We start from the raw sequence: 16,003 nt of genomic DNA on the forward strand, positions 1-16,003 counted from the left end.
CACCACTGGCACTTCTGAGTTCCAGATAACATTGCTCGCTGCAACTCAAGGGTCAAGAAATTGCTATTCTGAAACTGCCCCTGAACACCCACCAGCTGGTGACGGCTGTCTCCACCAAACTTGTCTCCTGACAGCCATGAGGCTCTGGACGCTGGAATGCTGCCAAAAACTCAGTGTTTCCATAAATGTGCTTGCCAGCATTCACAGCCAGAACAGCAGAAAGATGGCTCCCACCTCATTTCTGCCTTCCAAATCTCACGTAAGAACATCTGATGAATGGACCCCATTTCACATGGGGAAACGTGACTGTAAAGGAGTCTGGGAAATGGACTTCCAAGTTTTCCACAAGGAAGTTAGAAAGAATACAGGGGGTTAATACATAAATCTACTCAACTAATTTCTGCCAGGATAGAACTTGGTGGTTATCACTAAAAATGACGTCATCAAGTATGCATAAACTGTTTTGGGTACAGACTATGTTCAGAAGTCAGTTCTCTTAAAAAGCCCCAGAATTAATTTTGCTTGCCACTGTACAGACCCAGTACACTGGACAGTGCTGGTTAGTGCTCAAAGGGAATACCCTTTACAGAGTGCCTCCTCGCTCACTGGAGCCAGGGGTAGATGAGCTTTTAGGGTCGGGAGGAGCTGTTCTCAAAAGTTAGTTTTTGTTCCCCCAACTACAGAATCCTAGTTCACCCCTAAATCAGATCCTGCTGTTTTAATTATGGGTATTTCTTAAAATCCCTTTCATAGCCAATTCTATTCTTTGTTGTACTTTAAATGTAAACACATAAAAAGTGTTGATAACCCATTATCATAGGTTTGCTGCTTCGCAACTCCATCACCTTTTGCTCTGTTTGTTTTTTGTCCCTTTATTTAAAAAAATTTTTTTGTAAAAATGTCCCATTCGTCCCAGCTATAGAGACCGTGGGACTTGTTATTTTAATAAACTTTGCCAATCATAAGAGGAAATCACATTACACTTTATGGAACACTCAGATCATCTTGGCTATTTTCTCTTTTGGTTGCTGCTCAGAAAAATTTTTTATAAACTTTTAGGTCAGTGTTTTAAACGGCAGTGTTTTGAATGGCTTAAGTTGCCAGAATTTAGACTGCCTCATGAGTGGGCAGCTAATGCATTTGTTTTACTAACTAAAGTATATTTGAGCAGTTCTCTTTTCTCTGGTGGTGTTTTCAGGATGCTCATTTAAAAGTTATTTCATTTTGTTTTCTTCTGTATGCTTGCCTGCATTTTTGAAATTTTCTATAAATATATAATATTTTCTAATCAGAAAAAAACCCATATTTAAAAAAGTGATTTCATTAATTTAGTAAAAATTATTTTGGCAGGAATTCTTAGCTTGATTTAAAAAGCATAAAATTCATTTTTCCACTGCCTGTGGACATAAAGCCTTAACAGTCTCTACATTAACAAAATTTCATGGTCAATGAACAAAATAGTTCAACAGATTTTTTTTTTTTTTTGGTAACGGAAAAGGTTTGGAATATAGTAGAAACTGAAACATTTTTAACACGAGTTGTTACAGCTGCTCTTGCAAATAGGGGTACGCTCTGGTACAATCTGGCAAATCGAATGAAAGATCTGGGTGACTGCAGTGGGGCTTTCTGAACATATGTAGGACTTTTCCCCCCACTTCCCTCTTAACCATAGAGTTTTAAAGAAATGTTTAACTTTTCAAGTTGAATCTTTAAAGCTATTCTGTTTGGTTTTCTTGCAAATCATATTGATGCCACTTGCAGGAAAAGGATAATAGAACATATGTCACTGCCTTGGTATTTCATCTGTTGGCCTGCCTTTGAATAGCTGTTGTCTTAAGAAGTTTATTTTATCTTCAAAGTTAAAAAGAATGTTGTCTTTCAGTTTGCCATAATATATTTTAATTTTGGATATCTTTTCTTGAAGATTTTAATTTTAAGGCTTGGGTTGTAAATAGGTAGGTAGATTCACAGTAACTAATATTCTGTGCCAGATGATCTGTTTTTTTTCCTGTGCCCATTCCACATTTTTTTTTCTTCAGATCTTTATTGGAGTATAATTGCTTTACACTGCTGTGCCAGTTTCTGCTGTATAACAAAGTGAGTCAGCTGTGTTTATACATATATCCCCATATCCCTTCCCTCGTGAGCCTCCCTTCCACTCTCCCTATCCCACCCCTCTAGGTCATCACCAAGCATCGAGTTGACGGATGATCTGTTTTTACATGCTAAAAAATGATACCTGATAAATGCTCCCATACAGTTCATTTGAATAAATATTTATTATGTACGTTAGCAGATGTTTCTGTCCCTTATTACAAAAGTTCATTGTAAATAGCTCTTTTCTATCTCTACAGGACAATCCTTCATACACAGACTGTGTTTGACTTGGAATCTTCCCTTTTTTACTCCATTCAATCAACTAAGCAGGGTTTCAAGAGCAGCATTTATAAATTTCCAGGTATGAAAAATGTTAATTCTTGATGTTATCCTAACTTAAATATATAGATAAAAAGTAGAGTTTTGCAACTATAGACTTTATATATCAGAGTATGGGTTTATTGCTTGAAAAGCCACTGTATAAAACATTCAACATTCTGATTTTCTTGGCCTGGTCTCCCTGTTCACTTATGGCTAAATTTTTTATTTATTGCCTATCTTGCTATGTATTTCTTCCATTCTGCTTTAATCAAAGACTCATATCACATAAGAGCTGGAGATTATCTCGACCAATACCCTCAGTTTGCAGAGAAGGAAATGAAGCCTAGAAAGGTAAAGTTACTTGTCCACGGACATATAGCTAATTTAGTGGTAGAACTAGTGTCAGAACTCTGATCTCCCAGCTCACCCCCAGACAGTGGTGAAGGAGTACAGCTCATCAGTTACATCCTGCAGCTTCAGAGTCACTGTCTGGGTTAATATGCACACACATCCTCCTTTTTTTTTGGCCGTACTGTGGCTTATGGGATTTTAGTTCCCCAACCAGGGATTGAGCTTGGGCCCTCAGCAGTGAGAGCGCAGAGTCCTAAGGAGTCCTGACTACTGCCAGGGAATTCCCTGGGTTAATACCCTTTTCTGTAAAATAGGGCTAAGAATACCATCTACCAGACAGGTTGTTATGTGTCGGGATTCAGGAGACAGTGCACATTGCGACTGTTATTAATGCTGTGGCCCTTGCATTTCTTACTGTGTTGACCCCTTCACTGCTTCTTAAAGCTCCCCATCCTCGGTGTACATGTCACGTGCTCTCCTGATTCTCCCTGTAATTCTCTGTCTGTAACTCTGGCTTCTCTTCTCCATTCTGCTCCACAGCTGGAGCAATCCTCCTGGTTCTCATCTCAGCCTGTGTTTCCTCTGAGCCCCTTCATCTCTATTTGCAGATATTTCCCACATCTCCATGTTCAAGTCTGACTTTCCCCTCTTGAACTTCAGACTAGCATTTTCAGTGGCCCTCTGGCCACGGCCAGCTGATTTCCCACCCACATCAAACACCATGTACTTAAAACCTAAGTCTTTGTGCTTCCCTAGTGGCACAGTGGTTAAGAATCCACCTGCCAATTCAGGTGACATAGGTTTGATCCCTGGTCGGGGAAGATCCTACATGCCCCAGCAACTAAGCCCGTGTTCCACAACTACTGAGCCTGTGTGCCGCAACTATTGAGCCCGTGTGCCATAACTACTGAAGCCTGCGTGCCTAGAGCCTGTGCTTCACAACAAGAGAAGCCACTACACTGAGAAGCCCACGCACTGCAGAGAAGACTAACCCCCACTCGCTGCAACTAGAGAAAGCCCATGCACAGCAACAAACACCCAACCCAGCCTAAAAAAGAAATAAAAAATAAATTTATTTTAAAAAAAATGCCCAAAACAAAAAAAACCAAGTCATTGCTTTTTCTCTAACCTGGCCTTCTTCCTCCTGGCTTCCTCATTTCTTTTAGTGATACTACTAAACACCTGTGCTTTAAAAATCAGTGTGTTCTCTTTATGTCTCTCTAGCCTTCCACAGCCAATTACAAATCGTGGTACACTTTGATACAATTAGACAAATAGAATAAGAATGATAAGAGCTCTGGGGACTGCAGTGGGGCTTTCTGAAGATATGTAGGAGGATTTTTCAATCAGCCATCAAGACCCATGGATTTATTTCCCATTCGAGTCATTTGTATCTTTTCCTTCCTTCCCATTCCTGCCGTCATCACTGTGTTCAGACCAGTAAGCAGCTTGACAGTTGCAATAGTGTAGCTTTTCATCTGGTTTGTTCTCTCTCTGTCTCTCTCCATCTCTCTCTCTTCCCCAAGAAATACAACCTCTTGATGTTTCATAATGGAATGTCATCTTGTCACCTGTTCGTGTAGCACATGAATCTTGACTTAAGTAGACACTCAAGTACTCTGAGAGCTCCCAAAATATCTTAATCTTGAATTACAACCTAGATCTGGCCAAATATGAGACTGATAGTTAATATTTCACCCACTTGTTTGACACACTTTAAAAATTTTATTTTTGAGTGTGTATTCATATGATTCAAAACTCAAAATATTAAAAAAGTGTACCATATAAAGTCTCCCATCTTTGCCTTTGTCTCCCAGGTCCCACCTCGTCTCCATTTGGCAACCACCATCCTGAGTTTCTTGTTAATCCTTCCATAGTTTCTGCTTTTTTCCCTTGTATTTTGTGTGTATACACACACACACTCTCTGTTCCTTGCTTTTTAAAAAAAACTTAGCTATGTGTATCATGTGTCATAGGTGTCATATATGTACCATGGCCATCTTTCCATATGACTGTCCTCCCCATGGATGGACCTTTTTCTAGTCTTTTGCTATTCCAAACAGTGCTGCAGTGAATAACTTCGTACATGTGGCGCTTCGATCATGTACCAGTATACATGTAGGATAAATTCCCAGAAGTGAAGTTGCTTGATCAGAGAATATATGCATTCATAATTTTGAGAACTACTGCCAAATTGTCCTCCATGGGGTCTTACCAATTTATATTCCCATCAGTAAAGATTGAAAGTGCCTGCTTTCCCACAGTCTTATCAATATTATCAAATGTTTGGATTTTTTTGCTCCTTTGAGAGAGGACAAATGAAACATCACTGTAGTTTTAATTTGCATTTATATTTTCATGACTGAGGTTGCACATCCTTTCCTATGATAAGGGACATTTGTATTTCTTTTTCTGTGAACGGTCCTTGGTCTTCTATCTTATGTTATTCTTTTCATGCCAATTTCTTAGAAGCTTGGTGTAGATTACGGAGATTGCCCTTTCTCTAACAGACATTTTTGCCATGTTGTCGTTTGTCTTTTGCCTTTTCATGGTACTTTTTTGCCATACAGAATTTTGTTTTATCTTTCTGTAATCAAATGTATCAGTCTTTTATTTGATGGCTTTTGTATTTTGAGTCATGGTTATAAAGGCCTTTCCCACTCTGAGTTTGTAAATCTTCCATATTTTCTCTTGGCGCTTTTATGGCCTTATTTTCACACTTAAGGCTTTGATCCATATGGAATTTATCCTGAATGAGATGGGAGGTGTAAATCCAAGTTAATTTTTTTTCCAGAAGGCTAAAAATTGTCCCAACGCCACTTCGTAGATTGCTCTTTTTACCATAGGTTCATCGTATATTAAATTCCCACGTATATTGGGGTACTTTTCTGGATTTCATGGTATACTTCACTGGTCTGTCCTTCTCTTTATCCCCAGCATCACAGTTTTAATTATTGATGAAGTATCAATATATAATATGATTGAATATCTGTTGGTGCTAACTCCTTGTCTTTGTTCTCCTTTTTTCAGAATTTAACTGGCTATTGTATATTTATTTTCCTGTAAAACTTTAGCATCAACTTGTATTGATCTTAAAATAACCTGCTGGTATTTTTATTATGATCATGTTGTATTATAAAATAACTTAGGTATAACTGACATCTTAATATGTTGAATCTTCCTCTTTGAAGGGTTTGATTTTCCATAGTCTTCTCTGGTGTCCCTTGGTTTTTTTCATGAGTCTTGTGCATTTCTTAAGTTTATTCCTAGGTATTTTATATTTTTCATGCTATTGTAAACAGGAGTCTTTTATTTCATTATATTTCTTACCTAGTGTGGGGTTTTTTTGTATGTATAAAAGTTAATGATTTCTAACATTAATTTCATAAACGCCTTCCCCCTGTGAATACTCTTTTTGTTTGTGGTAATTTTACAGTTGATTCTGTTGCATTTTCCAGGTACACAATCGTATTATCTGCAAACAATGGTAATTTTACCTCCTACTTTCCAGTGCTCCTTTCTCTAGTTTCTTTCTCAAGTCTAAATGCATTGGCTAATGTCTCCAGAACAGTGTTAAATAATATGTAATGGTAATAGAGGGCATCCATGTTCTGTTGCTGACTTTACTGGGATGCTTCTATTAAGATGCTAAGTTTGGGACTTCCCTGGTGGCACAGTGGTTAAGAATCCACCTGCCAATGCAGGGGACACAGGTTCGATCCCTGATCCAGGAAGATCCCACATGCCATGGAGCAACTAAGCCCGTGCGCCATAACTACTAAAAAAAAAAAAAAAAGAAAGAAAGAAAGAAAAAAATAAATAAAAGATGCTAAGTTTGGGGCTAAAGTAGATATATTTTATCACCAACAAACTTTTAATAGATTATAGACCAGACTGTGTGCCATAAATGGAGATTAAAAAAAGAAAATGAGTATGACTCCACCAGCCTTCAAAGAGGTTACAGAAAAGACACAAAAATTAGTGTGATAGGTGTCACAGTAAAGTTATATATAGTACACAATGGGGACACACAAAAAAGGTGATAGCTAATCAGCTTGAACCCTATGTCAAGATAAAATTCCAAAGAACAATGTACTCAAAGCATATTAGCTTAGTTTGCCTTTGAAATGTTTTTGTTGAATTAATTATAGGATGTCCTTGACTTTATTTTATTTTTATTTTTTAAATATTTATTTGTTTATTTATTTTGGCTGCACCAGGTCTTAGTTGCAGCATGCTGGCTCTTAGTTGCAGCATGTGGACTCTTAGTTGTGCAATGCATGCAGGATCTAGTTCCCGACCAGAGATCAAACCCAGGCCCCCTGCACTGGGAGCACGGACTCTTTCTTACTCACTGGACCATCAGGGAAGTCCCAGGATGTCCTTGACTTTAGAGGCAACATATAAGAAAGTCATGTAAAGAACCTTTGTTAGTTCAGCAATGACACTGGTGAAGATATTTATTGAATGTCTACCATATCCCAAACATTAAACTGAGGCCAGGCATACAATACACCTGGTCTCTCTTCATATGGATATTACAGTGTAGCAGGGAAACATACATCAAAATAGGAAAAAAAAATGCATTCCAGCAATTTCCATGGCATACATGTATACAGTACAATGGAGCATGGAGGAAATAGCAATTAACATGAGCTCAGGGGGGAATTCCCTGGTGGTCCAGTGGTTAAGACTCCATGCTTCCAATGCAGGGGGTGCAGGTTCGATACCTGGTCAGGGAACTAAGATCCCACATGCCATGTGGTGTGGCCAAAAAACAAACAAACAAACAAAAACATGAGCCTGGGGAAGTCAAGGAAAGCTTCCCAAAGGATGCTCTTTTTGAGCTGAATCTGAATGAAGAGTGAGAGTTTCTCAGACTGAGAAGGGTGGTTTTATTGTAGCACATCAACAATATGTGCAAAAGCTTGGTGGCATGAAGGGTATAGTGTGCCTGGGAAGAGCATATAGCTTAAGAGTGGGCGGTGAGGTAGCTGGTAAGAGATGAGAGTGCATAGATTGGCAGCAGCTGGGTCCCAAAGGGTATTGAATCTGTTCATAGAAATATGGACTTTATCTGGTAGGCAGGAAGGAGCCACTAAAGAATTTTAAACAGAAGAGACGGCCTCGGACACCAGAAAGGACTGCGGGGAGCCCGACATAGCTGTTTCTTTTCTCTAAGTAAAAAAAAAAAAAAAAAAAGAATTTTAAACAGAAGAATCTGGAAAGATAACATACTTCTGGGTGGATTGAAGGGAGAAGGATAAAAGGCTAGAGACCAATTGGGAAGTTTATTATATTAGACCAAATATTCTCTATAATGACATTTAATATCCTCATAATAATTCACATACAGATTCCTCATAGACGTTAGTGCCAGAAAAATGCTCATTTCTCCTGGGCAAATGATGTGAGCACCATATAAATTGTTTGTGTTTCTCTGTTTTTTTTTTGTTTTTTGTTTTGCCTTGGATTCCAGGACAAATGGTGCTAAGTGTAAACCTACAGAAACCATCTCATCTCCCATTTTATTTTATTTATTTTTTACTTTTTAAAAATTAATTAATTTATTTTTATTTATTGGCTGCGTTGGGTCTCTGCTGCTGTGCGTGGGCTTAGTCTTTGTTGTGGTGTGCAGGCTTCTCATTGTGTTGACTTCTCTCGTTGCAGAGCGTGGGCTCTAGGCACACGGGCTTCAGTAGTTGCAGAGCATGGGCTAGTGGTGCCTCACGGGTTCTAGAGTGCAGGCTCAGTAGTTGTGGTGTATGGGCTTAGTTACTCCATGGCATGTAGGATCTTCCCGGACCAGGAATCAAACCCATGTCCCCTGCTTTGGCAGGTGGATTCTTAACCACTGTGCTACCAGGGAAGCCCTCATCTCCATTTTAAATTTCTAATTTCTGTTGTAAAATATGTTTCATGTATATATATTTAAATCACTTTTAAAAGAATGTATGATAATTTTGGAAAATATAGACAAAAATAAAGAAAAAATATAAATTCCTGAAATCATCTAGCCCCACCTCTCCCCAAGTGTATTCACTCTAAATCAGTGATATTCTACCTCCACCTCAACTGTAAATAGAACTCATTACTTTACAAGGGGGCAAATTCTGTTGTTGAACAGCTTAACCCAGTACTTCTCAAAAAAAATTTATTTTCACCAGAACTCATAGTAAGCAATACTACATTTTACATCTTGACCCAATACACACATACTTGGGATTCTGCATATTAATCTGTCTATCTGAAACAAAAAGTTCATGTAAGAATTCTTACTATTTGCAATAAGCTGTAATATTTTAAATTCTGTTTTGTGTTCTTTAAAATCTTAGTTGTGACCCACTAAATTGATTCAAATCCCACTAATGGACTGAGACTAGCAGTATTACAACCATCGACATAAAACTTTCCAAACCTTAGTTTGCTTGCGTATAAATATGAAGGCACTAGATCAAGACACCTGAGTTCAAAAAATCCCGTCAAGGTCTCATTTTTAAGAAACTGGTCTTTGTATTGAGTTAACATCTGTCCCCCTTAGTCGTTTTGCTTTTCAGAACCACACTGAACATTTATTCAACAAATATGACTGAGCACCCATGTGCCAGACATATGGCCCTGTGCTAGGGATGCTGAGGTGAACAAAACCGCCCTTTTGGAACTTATGTTCTAGTGATCAGTCCAGAGGACTAGTCTACTGGAGCTGCTACCAGAATAATTCTACTTCGTCTTCCACATAATTGGAAGACAACTGTCATGTTTCCTTTTAATCCTTTCCCCTGGTTTCTAAACTGTGTCACATATGACATAGTTTCTGTGACAACAGCTATTGAGCCATAGTGATCAACTGAAACTTTCCATACTAAATTGGACTTGTCAAGATAACCTCTGGTAGTGATATTGAAGCCAAGATTTGGGGAACAAATTATGTGACGATCTGGATGAGGAGTGGTCCTGACACAGGGGCTCTCAGGAGTACATGGGCACATTGGGAAACATCAAAACCTATGACGTTAGAGCGAGGGGCAGGCAGAGGGTGGGAGGAAAGGAGATCCCGTGGCCCTTTTAGACGAGGGCAAAGATTTTGGAGTTCTTTCTGAGAGGGAAACCATTGGAATTTTTGAGTAGAGGAATGATATGACCTGACTTACATTGTAGCAGATCCCTCTGGTAATTTAGCAGATCCCTCTGGTGAAAGCAGAGACCAGAAAAGAAGCTAAGGCTGTAGTCTGTTTATTCAAGTGTTCTTTTATGATCCTCATTACAGAATTTTATCATATTCTTCATAAAGTTCCTGCATGTTTCTTGTTAAAATACCTAATTTTAACTATTTGGCAAGAAGAACCTTCCATTGCATCTGATAACTCGCTACTCATTTTTGTGTGTTCACTTTGTGTATTTTATTTTATTTTTTAATATTTATTTTATTTCTTTATATTTTTGCTGTGTTGGCTCTTAGTTGCAGCACATGGGATCTTCGTTGAGGCATGCGGGATCTTTTGTTGTGGCGCACAGGCTTCTCCCTAGTTGTGGTGTGCGGGTTTTCTCTTCTCTAGGTGTGGTGCGTGGGCTTAGTTGCCCTGCAGCATGTGAGATCTTAGTTTCCCTACCAGGGATGGAACCTGCGGCCCCTGCATTTTGGAAGGCGATTTCTTTACCACTGGACCACCAGGGAAGTCCCACTTTGTGTATTTTATAACTGGATATCTTCCCAAATTCTCTCGTTTCTAGGGAGTTTTTAAAAATTGACTTTATTAAGGTATAATTTGCGTACAGTAAGATGTACTGGTTTTGAGTGTATAAGTTCAGTGGGTTTTGGTATGTATTCATGTGTAACAATCACCATAAATAAGAGAGAGAACATTTCTATCACCCAGAACTTCCCTCCTATCTTTTTTTTTCCCTCATGCCTTTTTGTAGTAAACTCCCCTGTTTCACTGTCAGCCCCAGGCAATTATCAAGCTCCTTTCTGTCACTCTAGATTAGTTTTGCCTGTTTCTAGAATTTCATGTGACTGGAATCACACAGGATGTACTCTTTTGTGTCTGGCTTCTTCTGTTGAGGCTAATGCTTTTGAGACTCATTCGTGTCATGTGCATCAGAGGCTTGTTCCTTCCTGTTGCTCACTACTATTCCGTGGTGTGGATGTACCACAGTTTATCTTCTCACCAGTTGATGGACATTTCTTTCTAGATTAGGGCTAGTGTGAATGAAGCTGCTATGAAGATTCTTGTACAGGCCTCTTTGTGGATATATGTTTTCATTTCTCTTGGGTAAATACTTAGGAATGGATTTCTTGGTTCCTAGAGTATGTTTATTGGAACTGCTACACAGTTTTCCAAAGTGATTGATTGTACCATTTTACATTCCCACCAGCAGTGTATGAGATCCGATTTCTCCACATACTTGGCAACACTTGATGCTGTCAGTCTTTTTCGTTTTAGTCATTGCAGTGGGTGTGTAATGACATTTCATTGTTCCTTCTGTAAAACCACAATTTGTATTTCCCTAATGATTAGTGATGTTGAACATTTTTTCGTGTGCTAATGTGTATATCTTTAGTGAAATACCTGTTCAAATCATTTGCCAGTGAGTTGTTTGTCCTATTATTGAGTTTTTTGACGTCTTTATATATTCTAGATACACGTCTTTTTGTCAGATATATCTATTGCAAATATTTTATCCTAGTTCATGGCTTGGCTTTTCATTTCCTTAATGGTATCTTTCAAAGAGGAGAGTTTGTCCAACTTTTCTTTATGGTCCATGGTTTTTGTGTCCTAAGAAATCTTTGCCTACCCCAAGGTCCTAAAGATTTTCCCCCATGTTTTTTTCTAGAAATTTAACTTTTACATTGAGTTCTATGATCCATTTTGAGTTAGAATTTGTATGTGCTATAAAGTAAGGGTCAAGGTTCATTTTTTCCCTATAATGGATATACCGTTGTTCTGGCACCATTTGTCTGAAAATATTATTTCCCCCATTGAATTACTGTGTCACCTTTGTAAAAAAAAAAAATGAAATGAATCTGACTTAAAAAATCGATTGATAATACATTTGCATGTCTTTTTCTGGACTCTATTCTATTCCATCGATCTATTGTGTAGAGTGCTCTGTAAATGTCAATTTGGTCAAGTTGGTTGATAGTTTTGGTCAGGTGTTTTATATCATCATTGATTGTTCCATCTATTCCTTCTGCCAGGTACTGAGAGGAGTGTTGAAATATACAATAATAATTATGAATTTCAGTATTTCTTTTTTCACTTCTGCCAGTTTTTGCTTTATGTATTTTGAAGCTGTGTTATTAGGTATGTATTCATTTATGGTTGTTAAATTTTCTTAATGAATTAATCCTTTTATGATTATAAAATATCTTTTTAGCTCTGGTATTGTCTTGAGCCTGCTTTGTCTGATGTTAATATAATCACTTCAGCTCTCTTACAATTAATAGTATGCTTTTTTACCTCTATTTACTTTAACATTTGTATCTTTAAAGTGCATTTCTTGTAGACAGCATATATTTGAGTCATTGTATTTCATCCAGTCTGACAATCTCCTTTTTAAATGGAGTTCAGAATATTTGCATTTGATATAATTCTCAATATAGTTGGATTTACGTGTACCATCTTGCTATTTGTTTTTTATTTATGCCATCTCTTTTTTGTTCTTTTTCCCCTCTTTTCGTGCCTTAATAAAAGAATATTAAGTCATTTTCAGTTTTCTGTTTTATCTCCACTGTTGGCTTATTAGTTTAATCTCTGTTTTATATTTGGTAGTTGCTCTAGGAGTTACAGTATGCATTTTCCCTTATCACCATATGCATTTCACTTATCACATATTGTACCACTTCATATATAGCACAGGTTAGCAAACTACAGACTTCAGGCCAAAGGTGGATTACTCCCTGCTTTTGTAAGTAAAGTTTTATTGGAACACAACCACAGCCATTCATTAACATATTTTTTATGGCATATTTTTGTGCTACAATGCAGAGTTGAGTAGTTGCAACAGAGACCACTAGCCTGCAAAGCCTAAAATATTTACTATCTAGGCCAGATAGGTTTGTTGACCTGTGATGTATACTGTAAGGACTTTAAAACAGTATATTTATGTTTCTCCTCTTTGCTTCAGATATTTTTTCTGCCCCCACTTTTTCTGGAACATCAGTTACAAACATATTAGACCAATTTGATATTGTTTAACATGTCACTAAGACTCTATTTTTTGTCAGTTTTTTTTTTTAACTTTAGTTCAATATCTCAAAAGCTGGTACAAGAGTGTAAAGCAATTATATTCCAAAAAAGAGCTTAAAAAAATTTTAGTTCGGATAATTTCCATTGCTGTGTCTTCATACTCACAGATTATCCTTCTGCAGTTTCTAATACCTGCTATTAAGCTCATCTAACAAATTTCTAATTTCAGATATTATATTTGTTTCTAGAATTTTTTATTATTTTTATATCTTTCAATATCTTCATATTTTTCTTTAAATTTTAAATTAAACTTAAGTATAAAAATTTTTAATATAAGATTTTACTAAGTATATTAAATCTTTTTTACATCCTTGTTTACTAAGTCTAGCATCTCTTTCATTTCTGGATCTGTTTCTATTGACCAATTTTTCTAATGATTTTAGGGTGACTTTTTTGCTTTTTCACGCCTAGTGATTTTTGATGGAATGAGGGACATTGTAATTATATGTTTTTGAGTATCTGAATTTTGTTGTTTTTCTTCAAAGACTTTTGAATTTTGGTTTATTTGTTAGTTAAGTTGCAACTGAATCAGCTTGTTGATTTTGAAGCTCGTTTTTGAGCTTTGGGGCAGTTCTAGAGTGATCTTTACTGTTGAGTTACGTTAGTCCTTCTACTAAGGTATTACTCTTCTGGGGTCTCTCTAAATGCCCTAGGTGTTCAGTGAAGAATCTGTACTCTGGCTGGTCTAAACTTAATTGTCTCTCAACCCTGTGTGACCTCTAGGAATTTTTCTGCTCACAGTTCCCCAATTGTTCTTTAGCTGAACTCTTGTAGTTTAACCCTACACGTTTGTAGATTAGGGTTCAGCACAGACTCTAGAACACACCTGTGCAGATTTATTAATCTCTTTGCCTGTGCAGTTACTTCCTCTGGTACTTTGCCTTACAACTTCCAGATGCCTCAGCCTTCCTGAACACCAGCTCTGTCTATTCAATCCAGTTTGATTTCCCTTCCCTGTATCAGAATCCAGAAAGCCAAAGTGATAGTAGGCTGCCTCATTTGATTCCTTGTCTCAGAGATCATCGTCTCACTTGCTCTGTTTTCATTGTCTGAAGACAATTTCTTCATGTATTTTGTCCAGTTTTCTAATTGTTTATAGCAGAAGGCCAAGTCTAGTACCAGTTATTCCAACATGACAAAAGCCCAAGAATTTTACTTTAGAAGATAGATTTCCAATTTTATTTTTGCATTTAAAGATATATGATATCATCTGCAATAATAATAATCATGTCATCCTTTCCAATATTGATATTTTACTTTAATTATCTTGCCTAATTCATTGGCTCATACTTCCAGGACTATATCAATAACAGTATTGATATTTCCCTGGTATTTTTCCCTAAGGGTAGATGGGAAGCACTTTAAAGAGATAATATCCAGAGTTAATGAAAGTGTTGGGGGGAAAGGGCACTGTTCATATCATGTTAGTAAAGATTTAAATTGATATAGTGTTTTGGGAAGGTAATCTGTCCGTCCTCACTAAAAGCAACTCTACTTCTAGGAATCAGATTACTTCACAAGTGCTCAGGGATCAGTGTGTAGAGGTATTCATTGCAGCATTATTTATAATAGCAAAACATTGTAAAGTCATGACCTACTACCATGCTGCAGATGAGAACAGAGGAATTATTAGATTTTAACTGATAGGATGTGATAGTAGAAGATTGGTTATTGATTTGATGCTTCTTTAGCGATATTCCCAGATGTCCTGTTTCGGCAATTGTATGACATAACCCCGAATATATTCTACCTCTGTTAGCGTAGTATCCCTGGTTTGTCTGTATTCCAGAGACTTGGTCATGTAAGGATTCAGCAAAAGCTGGATCTTTGGGCATATAAGGAGAATGTGAAGGCCCCAATCTCGAGCCAACTGCTTTAATCTTTTTTTATAAAATAGTTTCCGGGAAGTTTGGGATTTCAAAGCCTACTATTAGCTAGAACCTGGATTATATTGAACATGAAAGACACTTCATCATAGACATAACTCCTTGAGCACTAATTTATCATAATGCTCTTTATCTGTACATATGTTCATATTTATGAATTTGATACAGTACTGAATTATGGTTAATGCATTTAAAAAATAGTCACTCAGCCAGTCAATACAGTTAGCACTAAGGAGAGCTGATTTGGCAGAGGGTGTGAGTTTGAGAGGCCTCACTAATCTATTTCTGTTTTTATGCCATGGTCTCACTTTCTGTCATTATTTCATGTTCTGCTGAATGATTTTAACCCATAATAACTTATCACAAGTGTTAAGGCTAAAGTTACCATAAGAGTACTGAACAAAAATATAACTTTGGATGTTAAAATGGATATTTTACAGTGGTTCAAACCAGGGAAACACTTTCAAAAAACTGATCAGCTGTTGATTAGAGACTGGTGGAAGACTTCTGACATCATGAAAGCTATCATAAGAATTACTGTGTGGCCTGAGAAGAAATGACTCACAACTATCTGAATGAACAAAGTTTTGTGTTTTGTTTTGCTTTTTAATATTTATTTTGGCTGCGTCGGGTCTTAGTTGTGGCACGTGGGCTCAGTAGTTGTGGTGCATGCAGGCTTAGTTGCCCCATGGCATGTGAGATTTTTATTCCCCAACCAGGGATCGAACCCACATCCCCTGCATTGGAAGGCGGATTCTTAACCACTGGACCACCAGGGAAGTCCCTGAATGAACAAAGTTGAAAGAAGCTTTGCCTGGAGACATACCAGGATTTTAGGGGTTACGAAGGGAAAAAAAATACCTGCAAAATAACAACACCAGAAACTGTGCTTTAGTGATATGATGACCTTAATTGCACTGATTCTATTAATGTTCCCATTTATAGAAATATGTCCTCCCTGCCTAATAGACTGTTCTTGAGTGGGCTATTGCTGCAGGCTTCGAGAGTGTCACAAATTAGGAATAAACGACTCTTGGTCACACATGATAGAAATCCAACTTAAATTTAAGCAGAAAAGGAAATTTATTGGCTCACGTA

At 37.4% G+C, this 16,003-nt stretch overlaps 1 protein-coding gene across 1 annotated transcript in view; it reads left to right on the top strand.

Annotated features, from left to right (window-relative positions):
• The window catches only part of ZBTB8A (zinc finger and BTB domain containing 8A), a 49,714-nt gene that overhangs the window by 9,073 nt on the left and 24,638 nt on the right, over positions 1-16,003 (top strand). Inside the window, exon 2 of the mRNA XM_057704089.1 lies at positions 2,355-2,458. The gene's annotated coding sequence lies outside the window, so the exon portion shown is untranslated. The remainder of the gene's footprint in view (positions 1-2,354; positions 2,459-16,003) is intronic.

This window comes from Hippopotamus amphibius, chromosome 1, assembly GCF_030028045.1.
Source record: "Hippopotamus amphibius kiboko isolate mHipAmp2 chromosome 1, mHipAmp2.hap2, whole genome shotgun sequence".
NCBI lineage: Eukaryota > Metazoa > Chordata > Mammalia > Artiodactyla > Hippopotamidae > Hippopotamus > Hippopotamus amphibius.